The sequence below is a fragment of the Rhinoderma darwinii genome, chromosome 6, assembly GCF_050947455.1.
Source record: "Rhinoderma darwinii isolate aRhiDar2 chromosome 6, aRhiDar2.hap1, whole genome shotgun sequence".
In the NCBI taxonomy this organism is placed as follows: domain Eukaryota; kingdom Metazoa; phylum Chordata; class Amphibia; order Anura; family Rhinodermatidae; genus Rhinoderma; species Rhinoderma darwinii.
The window spans coordinates 132,707,276-132,721,658 of record NC_134692.1 but is presented as its reverse complement, the minus strand read 5'-3'; the positions used below and the strand labels follow the sequence as shown (position 1 = coordinate 132,721,658).

Sequence of the window (14,383 nt, the reverse complement as noted above, 5' to 3'; positions counted from 1 at the left end):
TTAGTTCTGCTCACACAGAGTCCGCTACACTAGATTTAGCAGCCCTGGCCACATTAAGCAGCTAAACGGGCATTTGCTTTGTATTGTATGTGGCATTATTAGTTATGTTCACAAGAAGAATGTCCATGAAGAAAATGGACTAATACAAGTCAATGATAACTCAGGGATATGTTATATATGTGTATGACTCGCGTAGCTAGATGCACAAACTGCTCACATGACAGATGTTAGCTGGGTTCATTTTAACGTGTAGAAAGACTTCTCGGAATGATTCCCCCATGCTGTTAAAATGTGGAGAGGAGACAGAATGGCGGTAGAAGTGTGCATGAAAGACAAACACCTGGAAGAATACGAGTAGAGCGAGATGCTGAAGGGGAGTGAGGACAGATTCGCAGGGGATGAGACCATAATTCATCGCGTTATCATCAGCTGCACACCTGGGTGTTGTAAAAGCTAATGGGTAAGCTAAGGGGGGGGGCGGAGAGAGGAAATATAATATAAAGCAATATAAATGCCTGGTCACACCAGTGCACTCCTCCGTAATATGTATGCACAAAATATATTATATCTGTATTATTTCTGAATTGTGTAGAACACAGAAAAGTTGCTCGGTGGTTAGCATTGCGACCTTGCCATACTGGGGCTTTATATCCAACTACAGCAAAATCTTCACAGAGTTTTCCCAGTTCTTGTGTGGGTTTTGTCTGGGTGCTCCAGACACATCAAAAACATACTGGAAAGTTAATTGGCTTCCTATGCAACTGGGGGCTGCATATGGCCCACAGGTGCTTACCCTGCAGTCCCTGGATCACTTCTTACCATTGCGTTGTTCCGTACACAGCTCCATGTGTACCCGCTGCTGTCCTGCATCACACTCTGCACAGGGACTTCGCTCTAGGTCATAAAAAAAAATGCAAGTCCCATGTCTTGTTTGCAGAAGAAAGGTGGCCATACACGCACGTTCACTTTACATAGAGAACGGGACATATAGAAAATAGCTGAACACACTCAGTCTGTTTCTGTATCTCCCATAGACTATAATGGGGGGTTACCACGCATGGATGGCTACCTATCTGCCACACACAGCGAACAACAGACATTGTAATTTGTGGCCCTCTATTGTGTATGCTGAATCTGAGGCCCCCATAGTGTGGCAGCCGGCAGGTTGACCACCACTTAAATAAACACGGATGTGAGCAATTACAATGACCACAGCGCTGCAGAATATTTTGGTACTACAACCGATCGGGTTATGTACCAAATAATTTTTTTTTAATTTTTTTAGTGGACCTGTATCATGAAAGTGCAAATGACAAAAGTGAACCCAGTGTGAATATCTGAGGTTTTACACATGTGTTTCTTAATGTCCCTCCCAGCACGTATCAGTGTGCACACCCAAATTCCGCTCTCAGGAAACACCCCCACAAAAGCAAAGTGCTACTGAATGCGTAAACCTGAAGAAATAAATGAAAAGACACATTTGGATAAAAATGAAAGACTACACATGACTCCTAGTGCTTTTCCCTCCTATGAACCTTGCTGGTTTTCCTCCACTTTAGTGGCTTTGTTTTTAAAACTGCAGTTTATTGTTGCCTTTAAAGAGCACATATTGGTAAAGAAATAAAAATCCTCCTCAGGCAGCTTAGGCTATGTTCACACGGAGTATTTTGGGGGAGGAATATCTGCCTCAAAGCTCCAAACGGAATTTTGAGGCAGATATTCCTCCCCCAAAATACTCCGTGTGAATAGCAATGATCGCGCCGTTTTTCGCCCGCGGCCATTGAGCGCCGCGGGCAGAAAACACGCTTTCTCCTGCCTCCCATTGAAGTCAATGGGAGGTCGGAGGCGGAAGCGCCCGAAGATAGGGCATGTCGCTTCTTTTTCCCGCGAGGCAGTTTTACTGCTCGCGGGAAAAAGACGCCGACGCCTCCCATTGAAATCAATGGGAGGCGTTCTCGGGGAGTTTCTGCCGAGTTTTGCGACGCGGTTTCCGCGTCAATAAACTCGGCAAAAGACCCCGTGTGAACATTAGATTGTATAAAATGTAGTGCAGCCAAAAATATTATTTGTATCCTGCAGATTTTGGATATTTTCCATCCCTCTGCTGGTGTTTTGTAAATGTATATTTTCCCTCTCTAGGCTTGCGGAGTGTGTGGGCTCCTCTTGGTGGGGTGTGAGAACTTTGCTGTGTGCTCTGACCAATCAGATGTCTCCCCTGCTGCTCCTCCTCCCCTCTCACAGGATACAGCCTCACACACTGAGGAAGGGAAACTGCAGCTGCATCTCCCTCCTTCACCTGTCTTCTACTTACTGTATTACTATAGAAGGACTATTTGGTAACCAACTTGGTTTCTGAACATTTTACAGAGGGGCTGAAGGAAGAAAAATGGACACTACAGGCTGCTGGTAGGTGAAGAAGTTGACTAATATCTCCTAAGGCCTCATGCACACGGTTAAATTACAGCTCCAATAACACAGCACCCATAGAAGTCTCTAGCCTCATACTGAACCTTCGTACGCTTCCAAGTTAATTAGTGTAATGTTTCATTGAATGCAGTATAACATATTTATGTAAGAAAGAAGGGATTTCATGTACCATCACATCCGTGCACACTGTTCTACCAGGTGCATGACACCTTAGTGTCAGGAACTGTAAGAAAGATAAATGGGAAGCAAATAAAAAATTATATCCAAAGAGTATACTATTGCAATGCACTGTTCTGTCCTGTTTATTGGGCAACTAAATAGATTTATATTGAAACCTTGCAATTAAAATCTAGTTAGCTAATAAACTGTATTGCTTTAAGTCCATTTACTGGTTTGCAGGACATAGTGGATCCTTTGTGTAAAGCTAATTAGGTATTTGTACCTTGGTAGGGCAGGCAGCATGTCAACACCTCACTTACCAGTCAGGGCGAATATACATAAAATATATACATATGAGAGCGCAGGACCATGCATACAGTGTGCACAAACATCTGAGTAAATAAACCTGCACTTGGGTCAGAGATTTGTATCAGATTAGTAACACATATTGGGGGCTGTGATAGTTAATTTTCCCCATATACGCTTTGGTACATTGAAAAGATCATAGAATTCCCCATTTGCCTAAAAACACATCAGTCCAGACAGCAAACACATAGTAAAAGCCAGCAAAGTCTTTGGCGTGTGCTGGGTTAATGTCCGCTCGCTCTTTTCCTGTGTTGGCTAGCATGGTGGGGGGACAGGTGCACAGGGGCGGTCTGTTTTCCTGCCTTTCATTCCAAGAGGAAGAATTGAGCCTTGTGGCTGAGGCAAGATTCCTCCCGTTCTTCTCATCGCTGCCAGTAACCCAACGCCAGTTAAAAGAGCCGCCCTCTCCCCCCCTTAACCCACCTCAGGCTGCCTGGACTCACACCTGCACTTCTGACAGCTCCCTGGAAACAGGAGACCCGCACTTCATTTTATATTTCAATTAGACCAAGCGGTGATTAACAGAGAACATTCTTCCCACTCTAAAATGTCTAATACAGCCACGCAGATCAGGGACACTTACCTACTTACTACTGCACAGCATCAAGAACACATACCTCACCCTCCTAACACAACCTGCACTCACCTACCTAACATACATGCAGAATATATATGTTCTGACATGCCATTATACTCTATATCTCCTCCTAATACACAGACATCAGTACACAGACCTCCCCTCCTCCTAATACACAGACATCAGGACACAGACCTCTCCTCCTCCTAATACACAGACATCAGGACACAGACCTCCCCTCCTCCTAATACACAGACATCAGGACACAGACCTCCCCTCCTCCTAATACACAGACATCAGGACACAGACCTCTCCTCCTCCTAATACACAGACATCAGGACACAGACCTCTCCTCCTCCTAATACACAGACATCAGGACACAGACCTCTCCTCCTCCTAATACACAGACATCAGGACACAGACCTCCCCTCCTCCTAATACACAGACATCAGGACACAGACCTCCCCTCCTCCTAATACACAGACATCAGGACACAGACCTCCCCTCCTCCTAATACACAGACATCAGGACACAGACCTCTCCTCCTCCTAATACACAGACATCAGTACACAGACCTCTCCACCTCCTAATACACAGAAATCAGTACACAGACCTCTCCACCTCCTAATACACAGAAATCAGTACACAGACCTCTCCACCTCCTAATACACAGAAATCAGGACACAGACCTGTCCTGCTCCTAATACACAGACCTCTCCTCCTAATACACAGACATCAGGACACAGACCTCTCCTCCTCCTAATACACAGACATCAGGACACAGACCTCTCCTCCTCCTAATACACAGACATCAGTACACAGACCTCTCCACCTCCTAATACACAGAAATCAGGACACAGACCTGTCCTGCTCCTAATACACAGACCTCTCCTCCTAATACACAGACATCAGGGCACAGACCTCTCCTCCTCCTAATACACAGACATCAGGACACAGACCTCCCCTCCTCCTAATACACAGACAAAAGCACACAGACCTCTCCTCCTCCTAATACACAGACATCAGGACACAGACCTCTCCTCCTCCTAATACACAGACATCAGTACACAGACCTCTCCACCTCCTAATACACAGACCTCTCCTCCTCCTAATACACAGACATCAGGACACAGACCTCTCCACCTCCTAATACACAGACCTCTCCTCCTCCTAATACACAGACATCAGGACACAGACCTCCCCTCCTCCTAATACACAGACATCAGTACACAGACCTCTCCTCCTCCTAATACACAGAAATCAGGACACAGACCTCTCCTCCTCCTAATACACAGACATCAGGACACAGACCTCTCCTCCTCCTAATACACAGACCTCTCCTCCTCCTAATACACAGACATCAGTACACAGACCTCTCCACCTCCTAATACACAGACCCCAGGACACAGACCTCTCCTCCTCCTAATACACAGACACCAGGACACAGACCTCTCCTCCTCCTCCTAATACACAGACATCAGGACACAGACCTCTCCTCCTAATACATATATCAGGGTACAGGCCTTCACATTACAGGCTTTTACCATTCACGTCATAAATAGATATGAAGACTGAGGTATCAGATATTAATAACACAGACGTCTTGTCATAATTAACATACAGCAGTGCTAGACTTTATAAAAGGTGAAGTTTTATGAACACCTTTATAATGGAAGAACCATGTAAAGAACTACTAGAGATAACTGCAAGAAGTACTTTAGGTAGGACAGAGTTAACAAGTGATATTTTTTTGTGCCGTTCCCTTCCATGTGTGTCACACTATTCGCCTATGGTATTGGTCAGCCGATGAGCCTCGCTTGGGCCGCGGTTGCATGTCCTGTTTTGATTGGCTGGCCTTGTATCCACCCCCAGTGCAACCATTTTGGAAAAAGATCAGATGTTTTGCTGTAAATGAGCAAGAATGTGCAAATAAAATGTAGAGGAAGGAAGGAGTGAAAAGTTCAGAATTTGGCCGTGCGCTGGAAAGAAAGAAAGAAAAATATACAGCCAAGGGGACTGATAAGTGCTTACAGAACTGACTGTGAAATGGAAGCAAAAATACAAAAAATGACGGAGAGCAGGAAAGGCAATGGTCAGCATATTAGGTATTGCTGAGTGGCACAGTCCATGCTGTTCAGCTTCATGTACAGGTCATCTAGTGTGACACCTGTACGGAGTAGATGAGACCATTTCATTGATTGAATAAGTGACTAAATGTATCCTAGACATCTACTATAGGACAAGCTGTGTACGCCTCCTGAAGGTGTTTAGTGTCACACAACGTGGAACTTGAGCACGCCTCGGTTGGTTTCACATGTGCAGTATGTTTTTGTTGTATTCACAGCTAATGATAAATGGACATTGGGCATCAGTTTCCATCAATTCTTTAAATCTGTTCCCATCAGACATCAATTTTAGACAGATCAGTTACTTCCCCATCCTCCAGGGCTCACAGCCCACCGGACAGAAAATCAGCAAGTTTCTCTCAGCTGCTCACTTCCACTGCATCAGCCACTACAGGGGATATGTGGTATTACATGCGGCCACAAAAATGAATGCCCATCCATGCTACCATAGATGAACTGGGCCCGCCAGAGAAAGAGTCACTGCTTGTTAACAGCTGTCAACTCTGGCTCATAGAGGGAAATCCTAAGCGGGAGACCACCCCCCCCCTCTATGACATCCATATATCTTCATAGAGCATATGGAAAAGGGCTGTCGAGTTGAGACAACTCCTTTAATTGACTATCTATTTTCAACTTATATAACTTGCATTCAATGTAAATAGATGGATGCACGTCATAAGCGCGTAAAAAATGCAGCAAAAACACAGTGTGAATACAACCTTAATAATTAATAATACCGCGTTGACATACTCTAAAAAGAATTTCATCACTTACATCTGTCCTTGTCCCTAGTGGAACTCAATCTAATTTTCCTATCGAACATACATACACACACTATAGGGCCAATTTCATAGAAAGTCAATTATCCCATAATTCTATGCAGATTGCAGAGGTTGCTTTGGTCAAGTACGAGCCATTAGGTCCACTGCTAGAAGACGGCAACTTGAAGAATAGATTTTCTCAAAAATACAACTTCTTAGGATACGTAAGAGATTGTTTCATTTACAGATTAGTCTAAGCCTGGCCATACACATTACATAGCTGTCGGCCGAACACTCACCCTCCCGATCCCCCCAAAAAATATGCTCGGCCGAATGTGCATGTATTTTGAAAGGGGAGAGTGAAGTAAGCTGCTACCAGACAACTCAGGTGGAGACTTATCTCCCCTAAGGATACAAGGGTCGGGCAGGCTGATATCAAACTCCCCGATCCTTCTCTCCCATGACATCTGCCGGGGGAAGGTCGGGAGGCCCCCCCATACACATGAGATGTTCGGCTGATTCTGATGAAATCGGCAGGTTTGGCCGACCTTAAATGGGTTGTCCAGTTTAGAAAAGTCAGGGGATCCATCGAACAAGTATATATTGTCCAAAGCGGAGAATCCCTTTAATCTAATGTGTATGGCCACCTTAGAAAATGAAAAGGACCTTTATTTGCTGACGGATTCTCTTTAAACAACTTCTCGAAAAATCTGCTTCCAGTACATTGTCTCTGTACTCAGCGGATTTGCTGTGTTCATGTAATCCTTTCCTGCATCTTTTATCCAAACCCTATCGTATACCTAATAACATTCCTCCGGCAATTCCTCCCGTACTATAAAAATGATATTCCTCTGCTACTGGCTATTCCTAATACAATCAGCGTATGATTTCTTCCTATCCGCTTCTCCTAGCACATGGAGTATGGGGCTGAAGAATTATAATAAGAACTTCATTCACAGCAAGAATAATCTAGACACTTGTAAGTAAATAATGGAAGGAGGAAAAGAGAGGGAAAGGGGAAAGCGTTGAGACAAGGAGGGGGTGTAAGGGTGAGAAAGTGGCAGATAAAAGGGACGGCGCAAGACATGGCATTTATATGTAGAAACGGAGGAGCAGAGGTGGCGGTGGAAATATTTACGTGTTCATTTAACTGATCAAAACACTGTTCAACAGGACATGGGCAATGCCAAGACCACTTTAACCCTTTCCTGCACGGCCTGGTAGCAGGTTATTTTATGTGAACTAGAAAGATTTTAGGGTCATATTTTAGACCCAACCATCTGGTGTTCACTGGTAACATTAACAAGCAGCCCATGCATTATTTTACTATACGATCATGACCGAACAGTTTCAGCGAATTCCCTATTATGTGTTATGGCTGTGAGCAGACATTATAAGAGAGCTTAATGCAGTTGTGGATGTTGTACAGAGGAAAGCCCTCGCCAGACACTGTAGGGGAAAGTATTGGTGCTGTTTGAAATATCTCTCTAATATTTACAGAAGCAAAAGATGAATGAGCTGACTCTGGGGACTGAGAGTCTGGAAGGAGCTAGAAGAGGAGCAGTATCCAAAACGACCAGGGTAACGAAAACCCTGAGCTATTATGGCTCATACAGTCGCGTGGCCGGACCCAGTGCGGCAAATAATAGAGTCTCTACAGGTCTGTATTACGTAAACGTCGGTATTCCGTGTGTCGCCATATGGTGCCTCTGTGAGGCACTGTATTCTCCCTAGATTAAATGTTTCTCTTGGAGAATACCTGTGTAATATGAGCATGCCACAATTTATTTTCTCATGAATCCCGTAAGAACCAGGAAGAAAAGTCATGCGTGCCTCCATATAAAATCTGAGTCATACAGAGGTGCAGTATGGACCACAAACAGCCTATTGGTGCCGTATTTTGGATCTGTACAAAACCGATCACATGCATGAGACCTTAGGATCTACTTAGTTTTAGGCTGGGTTCACATGACCTATTTTTAGACGTAATGGAGGCGTTTTACGCCTCGAATTACGCCTGAAAAAACGGCTCAAATACGTCGGCAAACATCTGCCTATTCATTTCAATGTGTTTGCCGATGTACTGTGCCGACGACCTGTCATTTTACACGTCGCTGTCAAAAGACGGCGCGTAAAATAACAGCGTCGTCAAAGAAGTGCAGGACACTTATATACATTATATGCAGGACACTTCTTGGGACGTAATTTGAGCCGTTTTTCATTGACTTCAATGAAGAACAGCTCCAAATTACGGCCGTAATTGACGCCTCGCAAAATGCAAGTACGAGCAATTACGTCTGAAATGCAGGAGCTGTTTTCTCCTGAAAACAGCTCCGTAATTTCAGCCGTAATTGTCGATATCGTGTGCACATACCCTAACAGTGTTTTAAGGCAGCTTCTTAAAGGGTATATGCACTAGATGCCATCACATAAGACCCCCAGACCTGTAAATCAGAACAGCACAGTAATCTTAGATCCACTGAAAATATACGGATTAAGCATCTTTCTTCTACCTCGGGAATGTACCTTTATTACCCGATTGTAGACAAGGCATCTCCCCGTTAACCCTTCATATAAACCTAGTATTAGGATGCTTTTTGATCTAAATGGTTGCTGCAGAGGGAGAAGGAAGATCAAATTATTTTTTTTTCATTTCGTTTGTCATGGGTTGGTGCTTGTCAGCTATTTTCAGGTCACTCAGGCTAATGAAAATCTGGTGCCCCCTTAACTTAACCGAGCAGGTACTTAACCAATTCAGTGCTCTATAACCCTTCACTATCTTAACGATGCAGAGTGAGGACATTTTCCCATTTCTGAAACCACACCTGTAAATGTATATACTTTATCATCTGATAACAATAAGGGGAAATTGACATGCAGTGGCAATGGTGCGGCAGTGAGCCACACAACTACTGCACTGCAAAAAGCGCAAGTGAATATACAAGGACATCAAGCCAGCACCATGCTGAAAATTCTTCAATGGGGAAAACTGCATCCTAAACGTTATGCAACAGTCCCTACAGGGGCATGCTGCGTTTTGTAAAAAATATGTTTGGATGTCCTCTTTAAGACTCCTGCACAAGATGGAGTTCTGCGTGTGGTGGATGTACAGAGGCAGACAAAGTCCCTGCAGCTCCATATTATGCAGCCATAAGCACTCGGTGTGCCTACATATGATGCTATATATGGCACTGTATTACGAAAGTATTTCTTCTAGTGGAGAATAGCTCTATAAGGCCAGGATCACACATGTAGTTTTGATGCAGTTTTTTGAGCCATCCCCAGGAGTGGACACACAAGAAAGGAGATGCATCAGCCTTTTCTTTATGCCTTTCCTTCCTTTTAGATCGACTTCTGGCTTTGGCTTAAAGAACTGAGCCGAAAACTGCACAAAAAAACGCATCAAAACTGTGTGTGTGAAGCTGCCCTACTAAGGAATCCGAAGTAGCATGCCAGGTTTATTTTCTGTTTGATGCCTACATATTAAATTAGAGGCATACAGACGAGAAGTCTAAGCGTGCCATATTACGGCTCTGTACAACTGAGAGGTTGTACATAGTCATAATGTGCTCACTTAACTTGGTAAATATACTTACAGTCCTATTACACGGGTCGATATGGGCAGTGAAAACGCGTGCCAATCAATGAGACAGATCGTTGACCGGCGCTTGTTTGCTCTTTTCACAAGGAGCAATGCTTGGTTATGTATGGGGATGATCGATCGTTACCACGATCACTCGTCCCCATACATATCTATGTCGGCAGCGCGTCTCCTTGTTCACACATTGAAATGTGCTGCCGACAACAATAATATTTATTACTGCATAAACGATACGATCAGCCGATGAACAAGCGTTTGCTCGTTTATCGGCTCATTGTTGCTCTGTTTACACAGGGCAACGATCGGGAACAAACGCTCAAATGAACGCTCGTTTGCCCCGATCATTTGGCCCGTGTAAAAGGGCCATAAGTGTGCATTTAGGTTATCAGCCATTACAGAAGGAGTTCTCTGTTAAGCAGCATACGGACCAACCTTTCTGATTTCAGTAAAACACTCCAAACATTTGGATCTGCAAAGAAAATAGAGTATGGTTCTCTGTAGATTCTGGTATGTATTGATGGATTGACACATGGTTGGGCTCCCAACAGTCCACCATACCAATTGAGGTCACTTTGGCCATTTGGATATTTTATCAATCTCCACTAAGGTTGGAGAGTAATGGCTATATAGCATTCAGACAGGTTTAAAGGTGATATTACACGGCCCGACGGGGGCTGCGTAAACGAGTTCCGCTCAACGGGACAGCTCGTTGATTGGCGCTCGTTACTCTGATCGCTCGTCCCCATACATTTTTATCATGTCGGCAGCGCGTCTTCCTGTTTACACAGGGAGATGCGCTGCCAACAACGATAACATTTTCGGCATTTAAAACTATGGAATCAGTCGATGACTGAGCGTTTTCTTGTTCATCCTCTGATCGTTGGCCTGTTTACTCAGGGCAATTATCGGTAACGAGCTTTCTAAAAACGCTCATTTGCCCGGTGTAAAAGGGCCTTCAGTCTTCCTAGAACCCATCAGTAATCTCAAGATTGGACTGGTTAATAAATTAACAATTTTGGAGCTATTCCTTGCATTGTCATTTAGATTACTAATAAAGTGACTTGACTATTAACATCTACTCTATGAATAATAATGTTTCCTATATTAACGTATAAACATTACACCTGACTACAGCCACAAAATACCAGGATAATGTGATATGAGAAAGGGGGTCGGTAATACAGAGAGTACACATCTGCATGCAGAGAGGAAGTGAGTGCTTGTGTAACAACTATACACACATACCTGCAGAGAGACACCTGCAGACACATATACGCCACATGTCTGTCAATACCAGGTAATATCAAGGAAATCCTCCTGTCTCTCTCCGCCGGGTGCTGATATTCATGAGAAAGTTCCCTAGATGTCTGTCTGTCTCCCTGTCCTTCCTTGTCACTCTGTCCCCATCAAGACCTGCCACCCACTTAGCACACCTGTGGAAGGAACATCCAAGTATTAGAAGATCATTTTTAAAACCATCATTTTATGAAAGAATAGAAGTTGGGGGGGTTTAGCTTCAATTAACCCTTTTGGTAATTTGGGCTAAAATGATTTGACCTCACCTATTAAAATGGGTTATCTGGTTTAGGAAATACATTTTCAAATACCCTGAGTGGATGAGAGGATGTGTGTGTGAAGGGGGTGTTCTTGTGCAGGTACCTCATTTATTGGCCAGAGAAGCGACAAGTACAAACAGCATCTCTTACTCTGGAGGACTTAATTATATTGACAGCCTATTGATTTCAATGGTAACTGTGTAATACCTAATTTCTCCTGTGGTGGCACTGCAGGGGAATTGAACAGTTGCTGCCAAGTTCCTCCACAGATTAGAGATGATCTCTTTAGGTCCCAGCAGTGCTAGACCTTGTGATCAGTTTAAGGAGAATATGGTTCATTACACTGCACGTTTTTCATCATCATCATCATCATCATCATCATCAAGAACAGAGATCTCTAGAAAAGTGTCCCCTCTGCACTGTTTTAAGACCCAGTCAAAGGCAGTTCCAATAAAATTTACTATGCAACTGAAAGTCAGTACAATTGGACAACAAACTTCAGAACTCCTAATAGGATCCAACCCTATTGGCTACATACATATAAATGCCTGATAACTCTGAACAAAATTTTAAAGCATCGGGGAACCATTGGTGGTTTGAAAAATTGTTCACGAGTATCTGTTAAATATTTCCATCAGACCAATTTTCGAAGAGCAGATTTCTCTTGGCCTGGCAGTGAGCGTCATCATTGCCTAGCCTTGGATAACTAATCGCATGTAGTTTATTGATGAATGTTTCAGAAAGGAAACAATATGTGAACATTACTTGGATCACGTAAAAATCTTTACATCTATGTGAGTTCTGAGTACGTTTATCTACAATAGACATGTTTTATTGACATACACAAAGGATTCAGCACATGGTCCAGCATTTTTTCCATAAAACGGAAGATATTTACAAAGTTGACTTCCATTACATATCCACAAACAAGTTTTTCTACTCTCCCCGTGGTTGACCATGCATCGACATTGTCTGCAAGTACAGAACTTTTTATTTCTACTTGCATTCAGCTGTTGCATGCTTGTTAGTCCTCATCAGTGTATGGAGTACGGCATAGGGAGCGCAGGATTCGCAAGATGCAGCAGGACAAACTTTGCAGACACATATGCAGCGGTTTTTATGATGCATAAATATTTGGGCACACGCAGCAGGAAAACATTAACACACAGCAGGGTACACAAAGTAGCACAAACATGCATACTCAAAATGACAAACACACACAGCAGGATACACACCTTTCACTCAGCAAGCTGTGATTAGCATGACAAAGTACCCTTGGAGAGCAGCTCCGAGTGAGGACAGATTGGTCACACAGGATTAAGCAAAACGCTCATCTCTGTGTGCCCATGCCAGGGGAACCACTGGGCCATAAACCCTTCACCTTCGAGGGTAAGCACAGGGCCAGAAACCATTTATCTGCCAGGGAATACATAGATGCAGAAACCCTTTATTTGCCAGGGAAACCACAACTTACGACACAGTTCCTAAAGTAGCAGTGTTATAGGACGGGTAACTCTAAACTGGTTCTATGAGCAAAAACGCGACGGTTTTTGCCCATGGCGCTCAATGACCGCGGGCGAAAAACGCCTCGAAAAAAGCGGCAAGTGTTCATACGACAGGTCAAAATCTGGCTCAAAATACCTGAAGGAATTTTGAGGCAAATTTTTCTACCTGCAAAAAACTCGGTGTGAACAGGGGCTTAGAATTATTGAGCCTCATTCATCAAAACGGTCAAACATGAACATTGGCCTTTTTGCCTGTAGCAACCAATCACAGTGCAGCTTTACATTCTCCAGAGCAGTTTAAAAAAATTAAACCTGAGCTCCGATTGGCTGCTATGAGAACCAGGTCAGTTTTTTTAATAATAATTTGGCCTATTGTGCAAGTGGGAGAACAGCCTATCTTCCGACACATGTTTTGCCTGGAGATTCACTTTAAATATTACAGAAGCAAAACTGGAGATTTCTGAAAGCTATAGCCGTGCCCAAATCCTGGCATTTACTAGTATTAAGAATAACAAGATGACCAAGGTTACAATACCTTCATGTACCCAAACTGTGGTAAACATAGGCAGTAACCCAATAATTCAGTCTAGGTGTGCCTTGTAAAATGTAAATATGACATATACATAGTAAAAAAAATTTTTTCTAATGAAGGGTACAGATCAATTCCAAAATTAAAATAACTAAACAAACAAAAAAAAACAAGCCTTACAAAACTTTTCTTTTAAACTTGATGTATACGTAACACAATGAAGGTGAATACTTGATTGGTTACTATGGGATTTTGTACATTTGCCTCTTAATAAATAACTCCCCATTGTCTATGACATGTCTACACTACCAGCCTACTGTAAAATATGAATCTTGGCTTGTATGAAAGGATGAAAATGTCTAAAAAGGTTAGGACCACCCTTGAGTGGTTATATTTTAAATGTTATCCTAAAGGCCGATGTTTAATTTCTAACTACTTTCTTCAGACTGCAAGGCGATAATAAGAGATACTGTCTAGCCCATAGCCACCCCATGTCTGCTGTGCCAGCCTAACACAATGGCATTCCCTGTGAGATAGAGGGGTGCTGCCAAGCAGTATTACTCCCTATGCCACACACAGGGGGGCTGGCACTGACCCCCCAACACCCTCTTCTTCTATTCATTGCCTTATTACCATATCAATGAAACTGTCACCCAGCTCTATCACCAAATGTCAGCGGGAGATGAAAAGATACAGGGATACGAGGGGGGCTCTGGGCAAGTAACAAATGTGAAGAGATGAAAAAGTAAAACAAAAATGTAAAGAGCTCAAAATAA

General features: G+C 43.3%; 1 long non-coding RNA gene across 6 annotated transcripts in view; it reads right to left on the bottom strand.

The window, feature by feature from the left end:
* The window catches only part of LOC142655820 (uncharacterized), a 326,804-nt gene that overhangs the window by 213,361 nt on the left and 99,060 nt on the right, over positions 1 to 14,383 (bottom strand). For 5 of the 6 annotated variants that reach the window (XR_012849553.1, XR_012849552.1, XR_012849554.1 and 2 more), the window contains one exon: positions 11,263 to 11,450. This is a non-coding gene — a long non-coding RNA (uncharacterized LOC142655820). Of the gene's footprint in view, positions 1 to 819; positions 895 to 11,262; positions 11,451 to 14,383 lie in introns of all 6 variants that reach the window. The other variant, XR_012849555.1, reaches the window with a different exon arrangement.